We start from the raw sequence: 12,074 nt of genomic DNA, 5'->3' as shown, positions 1-12,074 counted from the left end.
CAAACATAGGAGATATTTTATACCAACGTTATATTCTCAATGAAGCAATCCAAGCCTAACCCAAGCACCTTAGGTAAAATAGCAAGTGTTTTCAGTCCGATTCTGTCCATTTCTTCTCCCCCGTTTCATGTCATTTATTACTTCTGTCATATAATTTTCTCATTTATTATTTTTGATATTTATTATCTCTCTCTCTCCCCTCCAAAGAATGTAAGTTTCTCAAAGGATGCATATTTTTTACTTTTTTGACTAATGTGTTTTCTGGCTATAATGAGATAAAGATAGCTAAAATAGTGTCTGGCACATAGTAGGTACTCAGGAAACATTTGTGAATGAATAGAACATATGGTATTTATATTTCTGCCTCTATAAGAGTGAAGAACTACAGGAATTTAACCAAATGGAGGAGATAATTCACCTGAGGTGTAGGTGGCAGCTGCAGTTTGGATTTGATCCCTGGCCTGGGGACTTTAATATGCCATAGCTGTGGCCAAAAAAAAGTGCAAATTCATGAATTTTGGGGGTATTGCAAAACTGGAGGCTTCATTGAGAAATAAAGACTGGAAGGTATTGGCTTTTGTGAAATGGCTTGTTATTATGACAACTGTCTTGATAGTTTTTCTTACCCCTTGTTGCCATCCAGCAGCCCACCTGAAGAGGATAGGATGGTAAGAAAGTGGAGTTAAGCAGAGAGTATATTGGATTAGTATTCTAATATTGCTATCTTTAACTTACGGTAAATGCTTTTTAAATTAATTTATCTCACTTCACAATATCTTAGGTATCAGTGCAAGAATATAGCTGAGTTAGGTAAAGGAATTAACTACCTGGCTCTCTCTAGTATAGGCATGGGTAACCAAATTAGAAAATTAGATCTTTTCATCCTTTTTCTTAAACTCCCATCACCTCTATGTGTACCTAAAAGTTACACTCCTTTCACATCACTAATTCTTATAAGGAACACATTTTTCCAAGTTACCATTTCAAATATCTTCTCTCTCTTTTTTTTTTTTTTGGCTTTTTTGTTGGGGGGGGCATACTCACAGCATATGTAAGTTCCCAGGCTAGGGGTCGAGTCAGAGCTGCAGCTGATGGCCTACACCACAGACACAGCAATGCCAGACCGCTAACCCACTGAGCAAGACCAGGGATCAAGCCCGCATTCTGATGGATACCAGTTGGGCTCGCCACTGCTGAACCACAATTGGAACTCCTCAGATATCTTCTTTTATTAATGAGAATGCTAATTGTTGGAAGGACATGTTCAACTTCAGAGTCATCACATTTGTAGCCTGAGACTAGCACAGGTTCAGCTGAAGTTGCTTCAGTAACTAAAGATAACATTTCACTGTTAAATAGTGTTTAACACTATTAAAATTCACCATGGTAGATTCTGAAAAAAATTAAATGAACAGCGAGAAACCATTTTTTCAAACTGTTTTATGTTTTATCTCTAGGCTTTTTCTGATTACAGCCTAGTAACAATTAAGAAACATAACCATTTCGCTAAGATGTGGCTATTGATTTCAGCTGTCATCGTCACCTACTCTGGTAAACAAGGATGTTCGTGAAAAGAGCCACATTGGCTTCTGTTCTTTGGGAGACTCTAGAGAAAACTTAGCATCTGGCAGATGTAACATGAAAAATAGTGGGTGTATGCTTTACTAATTATAGATTTCTAAAACAATAGCTATGTCAGGAAAACACATGTTAGAAAAATGAAAAGCAAAGCATAGCTATCCACAAGTTACTTCAGAGAAATATTCTCGAGTTTTAGGTGTTAAACTTCAATGCTTGCTTAAAAAATATTTTTAGCAGAAGAAAGAAAACTGCATCTAAAAACATCTCTCTGTGTGTGCCCGTGTGTATGTGTGAAGTGATATTGGAAAGGAGAGGAGAGAGAAAGAGAGAGACAGGCAGAGAAGTAGAGAAGGAGAGGAGAAAGAGATTGACGGGGTTCCTGTCTGTCATGGTCCAAATGCAGGTCAGAAAAAGAATTTCCAGATTCCTATCAAGGTGAAGAGATAGGAAATGCTGCTAGCACCGTAGGACAACTTCCTGATGGCCAGGAAAAGCAGACCCCTGATGGAAGTTGGATGCTTTTTATAGTCAGAGGGTAAGGGAAAGAGTGATAAGGCTTGCTGGAGGTCTGAAACTTTCCTCATCCCTGATAAGAGCCTGCTTGGGTAAGCCATCTCTTAATGGAGAGAAAGAGAGCTCCCTGGTTCAGGCTACTTCCTTATCAAAAGAGAGCCAGGCCTGAGCATCAGCTACAGGTTTTGTACATCAGACTCAGGTTTTATGTTTGAGCTGATATGTTGTGGCTTGAGTTCCACACTTTCCAGGAGGTTTGGTTTAAACTTGTTTCTCTGAAAGCAGAACCCCTCTGAGGGAGCAAAGTTTAGGACACATATTTTGAGTAATGATTTTGTAGGACTGGTTGCTCCAGTTTTCTTTGTTGAAAGAGTAGAAGTGAGAAACTTGTGCATGGGCTCAACTATTTTTTTCAAATATCTACTTGCTTTGGATATCTATGTGCCCTAGAACTTGGGAAAAGTTTGGATGCAAAACATGGAGATGAAGAGATGTCCAGAATTTTATGGCCTGACTTTTATATCTTTTGTAAAATATAAGGGGCTTTCTGTCTCCAGATAACATTGAATTTGATCCAAATCAATGAGTTAGCTGAATCTTTAAGGAATTAAGGTATATTTGTACTTCAGAATATAAACACACTCAATTCCATTTCACAGTTGCATATTTTCCTAGCTGAACTTAACTCAGTGTTAAGTAAAGCAAATTAACAGTGTAAAATATAGTTATTTTTTCATAAATGTATATATATATATATTCTTTTTTTTTTTTTTTCCTCTTGTCTCCCTGCCATTTCTTGGGCCGCTCCTGTGGCATATGGATGTTCCCAGGCTAGGGGTTGAATCTGAGTTGTAGCCGCCGGCCTACGCCAGAGCCATAGCAATGCGGGATCCAAGCCGCGTCTGTGACCTACACCACAGCTCACCGCATCGCCTGATCCTTAATCCACTGAGCAAGGCCATGGATTGAACCAGCAACCTCATGGTTCCTAGTCGGATTTGTTAACCACTGAGCCACGACGGGAACTCTAGAAATGTATATTTTAAAATGTGATGTCATTAATATTATTTATTCTTTTAATTCTAGGGTACAATTTTAGGACTTAATCCACATTTCCAGCAACCATCTAGTGGCCAGCAACATTATATCTAGTTAATGACTGATGAATTTAAACTTTTGGGGTGAGGGAAAGGAGCTCATTAACAAAATCAGCAACAATTACTGCTGTAGATAAAGGCCTTTGAGCATAGGGCATGGGAGTGCTCTGCTCCAGGGGGCAAACAACAGGGGCTTGCCTTATCTGTAGAGAGTTTAAAAAGAATTATAAAATTAAGTGAAAGTCAGTCTCCTATTTATTATCATCAAACACTTGGGAAATTCTAAATGTCAGTTAATCTAAAAGGTTAATTTTTCTAAGTAGTAGAATTAGCCAGGTGGTGCATAGGGATTGCATTCATAACCAACATGCCAGATTGCTTTCCTAAAACAGTTGAGATATTAAACTGCATCAGCCTCCCTTTTGCTTCACCATACCTTTTTCCTACTAATCCATTCTGATCAATTCATGAATTTACTGCAGATAATTCTGTTCTAGAAAAATTCCCATTCTCTGTAAAGCCTCATAACAGCACTTGTGAATAGGACTCAAGTTTCAGATTTTTCTTCTCAGAAAATTCTCTCACACTGTCTTTGACTGATTTTATTAGATCCTTGTCAGATATGGTCTTGAATCAAAAGCAGGCATTAGAAAGAAAACACATTATTCAGCAATTCTTCTCCAGAGTTAGTTTGGGTAGTTAGAGACTGCACGGGTCAACCATCAATGAAAAAAGGAAATATAAGGATATAAAATCCTCACATAAGTATGGCCTCATCAAAATGTCAAGGACATTGGGGATATTTAGCATCCTTCAAAGTGCAATTGTCAGGGACTCCTCCAGGAGACATTTCGCACAGCCCTGTCTATAAGAATAGTAATAGATATTCAGTAGACATTTAAGTGGGGAGTTTTGAGCCCACATAAGTGTGCGTGTGCACACACGTGTGTATAGGGATATAGAGTTGAGTAAGTCTGAAATAATAAGACATGAAAAGCAAGTTCCATGGAATGTAATAAACTCTAAGTTAACTTGTGGTCTGTGATAATAAACTGGGAGTCCAGGTCCCCAAAATAGGATGTGAATGTAGGGCCCCAGTATTCAGATTATGGAAGATAGGGTAAAATCCATCCAGAACACCAGGACCTGGTAGAGTTCTACCTTGGCAAAAGAAGACAGGATTCCTGCTAGGGTGACTAGGGGCCAGGACTAAAACCACTCTCACATCCACAGTCTCTTCCAGCATAAAAATGTAAAACAATTGAGGGATCAAATATTCATGGATATTTTTTACCTTTAGTTAACTAAGTATCATTTCCATTTCCCATATATTTATTTTCCATGCTTTTGAAATTCCTGGTCTTACTGCCTTTCCCCTCAGAATATAAATGTAATTCCTAAGTTCTAATGAGCATAGAAACCACAGGTGGCATCTCATTCAGCTTTCTATCAATAAATACAGACTGGCTCAGTCCGCACTCAATTTTAAAAATTTCTTCTAGGAAGATATGGTATATATACACAATGAAATACTACTCAGCCATAAAAAGAACAAAATAATGCTATGTGTAGCAACATAGGTGGAACTAGAGATTCTCATACTGAGTAAAGTAAGTCAGAAGGAGAAACTCAAATTTCATATGATATTACTTATATCTGGAATCTAATATATGGCAAAAACGAAACCTTCCACAGAAAAGAAAATCATGGACTTGGAGAATAGACTTGTGGTTCCCAAGGGGGAGAGGAGAGGATGGGATCATTTGGGAGCTTGTGGTTAATAGATGCAGACTATTGCCTTTGGAATGGATTAGCAATGAAATCCTGTTGTGTAGCACTGGGAACTATGTCACTTACGATGGAGCATGAGAATGTGAGAAAAAAAAATGTATACATGTATGTGTAACTGGGTCACCATGCTGTACAGTAGAAAATTGACAGAACACTGCAAACCAGCTATAATGGAAAAAAATAAAATTCCTTATACAAATTTAAAAAAAAAGAAATATACCTAGGAATCTCCTAAAATAATCTTCCCAGTTTTGCTCTAGATCCCATCTCTTTCTTCCTCAGGGACCTAAATATACTGATCATTTCCTCTTCCCTGTGTCTTCAATTTCTCCTTACTTCCTTCTTCCCAAAAGTATTTAAACAGACTCAAGTCTCTTATATCACAGAAACACAACCTAGGTAATGCTGCTTTCCTTACCCCCATATACTCTTTAATCTGCTATAAACTAGCTTTTGTGTTCACTCAGTTACTGAAATTATTTTTGCCAAGATTACCAAATACATCTTCATTGTTAAATCCAATGGATAACTTTTCAACTTTTTCTAATGTGAACCAGTGCTGTTCATTGTCTAAATACTCCTGGCTTTGCTTTCTAGATTACCCATGGCCCTGGTTTTTCACAGATTTTTCTGATAGCTACTAAACACAGGCTTTGTAGGGTTCTCTTCTTCTGCCAGGAATTCCAGCCCTTTTTCCTTTCCTTGCCTTCTTACCTGCATTTCTCCCTGTATATCACTCTTTCTAAAATCAGTTATTATATACTCCAGGAAGTTTTTCTTGAATTTTGAAATATGTGTTATGTCCAAATTTATATGCTTTCCCAGCACATTTTCTTCAAATAGCACACACTAATGTAGTATTGTAATCACCTGTATACACACCTGTGTTCCTCACATTCTTGCTTCTCAAATTATGGCTCACAAAGCATCAGCATCACCTGGGAACTCCTTAGAAATGCAGAATCTTAAGACCCACCTCAGACCTACTAAAGCAGAATCTACATTTTAACAACATCCCAGGGTGATTCATATCCACATTAAAATTAGGAATCTTGGTGTGGTCATATTAGGCACTTGATAAATACTTGTTCAGTGAAATAGAAAGTTCCCTCTCTATCCAAGAAATCCGAACAGAAGAAAGCTAATGGGATGAATTGCCTTAAGGCTGGGGTGATATCTTTGGAAAGATGCAGCTTAAAAAAATACCACCAAACCGAGAAAGCTCTTTTTGCTCAGGTGTAGATGACAGTCACACCCAGCTGCTGTGTATCTAGTTGATGCTAAGAAAGGTGTGTGTGTGTCTGTGAGAGAGAGAGTCAGAGACATAAAGAGACAGAAACACAAAGAAGGGGTGGGAGTAAATATAGTTGAGCTAGTGAGCTTTTGAAATCTTCATTAGTTAAACTTCTACTGGCTGCAGAATCCTGTGGAGCAGCTCAGAAGAAGCAGAATTGGGAAGCTCCTCCTAAGTCAACACCAGGTCTGCTGCTTTTATTCCATTTCAAAATCATAAAAACAGAGGTTTTGTATTTGGTTAAGATTTACTTAAACCTACTATTCAATTAGGCTCTGAGGGCCAAATTCAGCCTGTATCCTGTTATTGAATAGCCAAAAAGCTAAGAATGGTTTTCACCTTTTTAAAGAGTTTTCAAGAAAACAGTATATAACAGAGATCCTAAGTAGCCTTCAAATCCTAATATGTACTTTTTTTTTTTTTTTTTTTGCTCTTTAGGGCTAGACTCACGGCATATGGAAGTTCCCATGCTAGGGGTCCAATCAGAGCACTATCAGATCTAAGCCATGCCTGTGACCTATACCACAGCTCATGGCAATGCCAGATCCTTAACCCATGGAGTGAGGCCAGAGATCGAACCCACAATCTCATGGTTCCTAGTCGGATTCGTTTCTGCTGTGCCATGATGGGAACTCCAAATATGTACTCTTTTTATGTCTTTATAGAAAATTGTACTGATGCTAACTCAAAAACTTATACCAAGATTTATAATAATATCAGAAGAAGCATTTTAGGGCATATCATGCAGCATGGGAACTATTCAGTAACAGGAGAAGATCTTTAGGTTGCCATTTGCCATATCTATGGTGTGAATATATATATATATATAGTAATCTATTGTTTACCAGAAACTCCTGGATATGCTTTCAGCACAATCACCATCACAGAAAATAAGGAAAATACAACTCTGCTAAATACTCCTTGCTTCTGTTTAATGGATAGTAAAACTTACTTGGATTAAAAAATGCTATTTGAGTTTTCATTTAAAGTTTTAGAAAGAAATCATTATTATTCCAGAAAAAAAAAACTTTTCAGTAGATAAACACAGTCATTTTACAATCTTCCTCTTGGATTTCATACTTTAGTTGAAAATAGTGTGTTCTAATAACAAAGTGGTAGTTGTACTTAGGAAAATACTTTATGCTACCATATGTTATGATGTGGAGTAAACATAGTGACAGTTTGAGAAAAAGATCCAAAGATTTGACTGGAGGTACATTCAAATTAGAGGGTGAACCAGAAAAAGACAGATATCAAATGATGTCGCTTATATGTGGAATCTAATAAAACAAATACAAAACTACTTATTTACAAAAACAGAAACAGACTCAAAGATTTTGAAATCAAACTTAGGATGACCAAAGGGGAAATGTGGGGTGGGGAGCCATAAATTAGGAGGTTGGGATTTACATGTGATACTACCACATATAAAATAGATAACAAGGCCCTACTGTATAGCACAGGGAAAAGTATTCAATACTCTGTCATAATCTATATGGGAAAAGAATGCAAAAAAGAATGGATATATTTATATATATATATATATAACTGATTCACTTTGCTGTACACCTGAAACTAATACAACATTATAAATCCACTACACTTCAATAAATTAATATATGTATATATATATAGTGGAAAGACCTCTTTCTAAACCCTGTTTAGGGTATGTAAAGAAATTTGTTTTAAAATTTACCAGAATAGTTTGATTATGGGATATGTGTGCATATGTGTGTAATTTTTTACACATTAATCTATTTTTGATTAATGAAGTGAAAAATACTTTCCTCAAAAAGTATGTGATTTTGTGCTATTTTTATCTTTCTGTTTAGTCTGGAAATTTTGAGCATATATACATGTAAAATGCAAAATTATTTCTCATCACATTTGTGAAATAATTTTTTGAAAGCGCTTATTGTTATTCATAATTTCTTTGTCCTACAAAAGCTAGATAATTCAAAATTAAGTAAAATTGATTTTTTGGAATAAATTCCTTGTCTATGATCATATGCAAATTATAGAGGGACGGAATACTTGTGAACAATGGAAATTATCTCCAGTTTAAATCTGCCAGGTATTTTGTCTTTATTACAACTTTGAATGCTCTGTGCTTATGAATATAAAAAAATAACATTTTACATTACATGAATCTGTGAATTATTTGAAAATGGTTTTAATTTCTGGGTCTTCTATGATCAGACTTGAATTGAGTTTATCCTCCCTCTATTTTATATAACAGTACATAATGTGACTCAGAGGGTGCTTTATAAAATTTAATGTGTTTAAGGAATTGTTAATGATGTTAATTAAGTTTGATCCTGTAGGATAGAACAATCTTGTAAAAAAAATTTTTTTAAATTAGACTCTGTGACATTCCATTTTTCTCCATATTAGGTAGTATCCCCAAAGTGAAGGTTAGTGATTACTTATACAATATCGATTTTAGGGAGAAGCTATGACCCCACATCAGGTATTACTGGTTTTTGAGTAGCATACAAAATTATACAAAATTTCATGTTTTTAATATGTTATCAACACTCAAGTTGTAATATTTGCTGAATGACTAAAATATGATAATATTGTGAAAAACTTGGAAGGTAAAGAAAATGAGTTTGTCATGCCTTCAAAGTAAACTTTATGAGGCCAGGGTAATGTCATATTCATCTTTATCAAGTCAGATTATGGCACACAGTCTATACAGGGAGGATACCCATTCAGTGCTGTCTATGTTGAATATAAGAGTGTATCTGTAAAGAATGTAATGGGGAATGAAGCTAAGAAAAATGTGCAATTAACCTTAATATAACAGAAGCATGATAATATAAGTACCTTAGAAAAGTTCAAAGTGATATGAGGGTTCCAAGGAGACAGTTATCATATTTGGAAAGAAAAAATCTAGAAATTCCTCATGTCAAAGGAATTCTTGAGATGGTGTTGATGGATAGAAAAGAATTTCAGAGAGTTCCTGTTATGGCTCAGCAGGTTAAGAACCTAACATAGTGTTTGCAAGGACGCATGCAGGTTCAAGTCCTGGCATCCCTCAGTGGGTTGAGGATCCAGCATTGCCCACAATCTGTGGCATAGGCTGAAGATGTAGCTTGGATCTGGCATTGCTGTGGCTGTGGTGTAGGCCAGCTGCTGCAGCTTCAATTCAGCCCCTAGCCTGGGATCTTCAACAAGCCACAGATATGGCCCTAAAAAAAAAAAAATCATGGATTCAGTAGACATTTAAATCTTGTTTCCTAATATTTATTCTTTGTTTTTCATATGTCATCTGAAAATTATTTCTTTCATTTTAAATGATTTTTATTTTTTCCATTACAGTTGGTTTGCAGTGTCCTGGCAATTTTCTATTGTACAGCAAACTGACTCAGTCACACATACATATATACATTCTTTTTCTCACATTATCCTCCATCATGCTCCATCACAAGTGACTAGATATAGTTTCCAGTGCTGTATAGCAGGATTGCATTGTGTATCCATTCCAAAGGCAATATTTTGCATATATTAACCCCAAATTCCCAGTCCATCCCACTCCCTCTCCCTTGCTCTTGGCAACCACAAGTCTGTTCTCTAAGTCCATGAGTTCCTTTTTGGTGGAAAGGTTTATTTATGCCCTATAGTATATTCCAGGTATTAGTGATATCATATGGTATTTGGCTTTCTCTTTCTGACTTACTTCACTCTGATTAACATTCAGAAATTGGTGGCATTTCTGTATACTAAAAATGAAATATTAAAAAAAGGAAATAAAAAATATAATACCTTTTAAAGTTGCACCCCAAATATTAAATTCCTGGGAATAAACCTGACCAAGGAGGTGAAAGACTTATATACTGAGAACTATAAAACATTAATCAAGGAAATTAAAGAAGATATAAAGAAATGGAAAGATAAGCCATGCCCTTGGGTTGGAAAAATTAATATTGTGAAAATGTCCAAACTGCCCAAAGCAATCTACAGATTCAACACAATCTCTATCAAATTAGCCATGACATTTTTCATAGAACTAGAACAAACAATCCAACAGTTTATATGGAACTACAAAAGACCTAGAATTGCCAAAGCAATCCTGAGGAACAAAAACCAAGCAGGAAGTATCACTCTCCCAGACTTCAGGCAGTATTATAAAGCCACAGTCATCAAGACATTGTGGTACTGGTACCAAAACAAACATACAGACCAATGGAACAGAATAGAGAACCCAGAAATCAACCCAGACACCTATGGTGAATTAATCTTTGACAAAGGAGGCAAGAATATAAAATGGGAAAAGACAGTCTTTCCTGAAAATTGTTTCTGATTGTATATTTGTAGGGAACATTAGAGAATATTTCTTGAACACCTGTTATTTCCAGTATATGGCAATGCTGTCATATGGCCATTTGAAATTGTAAGACAATCATAATAAAAGAAAACAGATGTTCATTGCTGTTGAGAAACCGTGTATGATGCTACTACCAAAATATACATCTTTCGTATCAAAAAAATTCTTTTCTGTCTTTTTCTCTCTCTATGTGCATTGGAATTTTCTATGCATATTATTCACTGCAGGCAATATAATGTTAGAAGGAATATCATAACAAGATTTAAGTGTCATACCAAAGAAATAGTTTTGGGACATTAACCCAGGAAATTTGAACAGCTGCTGATTTCCTCTTTTTTATTATTTCTAGGAAGTGAAACTTTTAAACTAGATTTTGCTGAGAATGTCTGCATGTAGCTCATATCCTAGGAGAAAATAATAAGGTGCAGGAATCCAGGGAGAAGAAAATATTTGCATTGAAAGAATATGTTTAAAATTTTTTTCTAGTGAAATATTACCTTCACATCTTAAAGAACTTTCTTGATAGATATTTTGCTAAAATGTAATTTTATTAAGAGACACTATTATTCTCAAATCTGACTTGAATAGGAATAGTTTCCTAGAAAGTCTGTGGCATTTGTTTGGAGTCAATGTCTGCCCTTTAAGCTTTTATTTAATGAAGTGGTATTAAAGGTCTCCTTAGTACCATCTCCTGGAACCTTGCACATGGTTTTGTGTGCATCATCACACATGGGCACAAAGCTACAGCAATGTAATAATCATGATGATTTTATTAAAAGTCAGGACTAAGAATTTTACTTATCTTTGATTCTCTAATCAAAGATCAGTTGCTCTGACTCTAGAGTCGTAGAGATAATAATTAAATGGTAATACCTTATATTTAAACTAACATTTACAGGTAACATTATTTACATTAATAATGTAACAACAACAAACAGTAACAAAGTTAACAGAAAATGAAAATAAATATTACAGATAATATTATAAGTAACAATTATTTGATTTGAATTTAAATGAAGAGTTGTAAATTCCTTAATCTCAATGAATCTTAGTTTTTTCACTTGTAAGGCTTTAGTAATCACTTTCTCTTGCTTGAGTTTACACAGCTAGTGAGTATGAGAACTGGGACTCTAGCTCAGGATTCTTGAATCCTAAATGATGAGGCTTTCTCTTTAGTAAAATGTCAGTTGTCCTAGGAAACAACCTCATATCCTTTATTCAAAATATGTTTACTCTGTTTACTTCACTTTTATTTTCTCATACATTTGATCTAATTAAATGATAATAAACATTTGAAATCTAAAACATTCAGTTAAGAATTCAGACATTTTTGTCTCTGTGATATTCACCACATGGTAGATGTATAAAACCAGAATCACGAAAATTCTGAACTGGAGTTCCCCTTGTGGCTCAGCAGTTAATGAATCCAACTAGTATCCATGAGGATGCAGGTTCAATATCTGGCTCC

General features: G+C 35.5%; 1 long non-coding RNA gene across 1 annotated transcript in view; it reads left to right on the top strand.

The window, feature by feature from the left end:
- The window catches only part of LOC106509095, a 146,313-nt gene continuing 140,556 nt past the window's right edge, over positions 6,318-12,074 (top strand). The window contains exon 1 of the long non-coding RNA XR_002339151.1: positions 6,318-6,462. This is a non-coding gene — a long non-coding RNA (uncharacterized LOC106509095). The remainder of the gene's footprint in view (positions 6,463-12,074) is intronic.

This window comes from Sus scrofa, chromosome 1, assembly GCF_000003025.6.
Source record: "Sus scrofa isolate TJ Tabasco breed Duroc chromosome 1, Sscrofa11.1, whole genome shotgun sequence".
Classification (NCBI taxonomy): domain Eukaryota; kingdom Metazoa; phylum Chordata; class Mammalia; order Artiodactyla; family Suidae; genus Sus; species Sus scrofa.
This window is presented reverse-complemented; position numbering and strand designations above follow the sequence as displayed.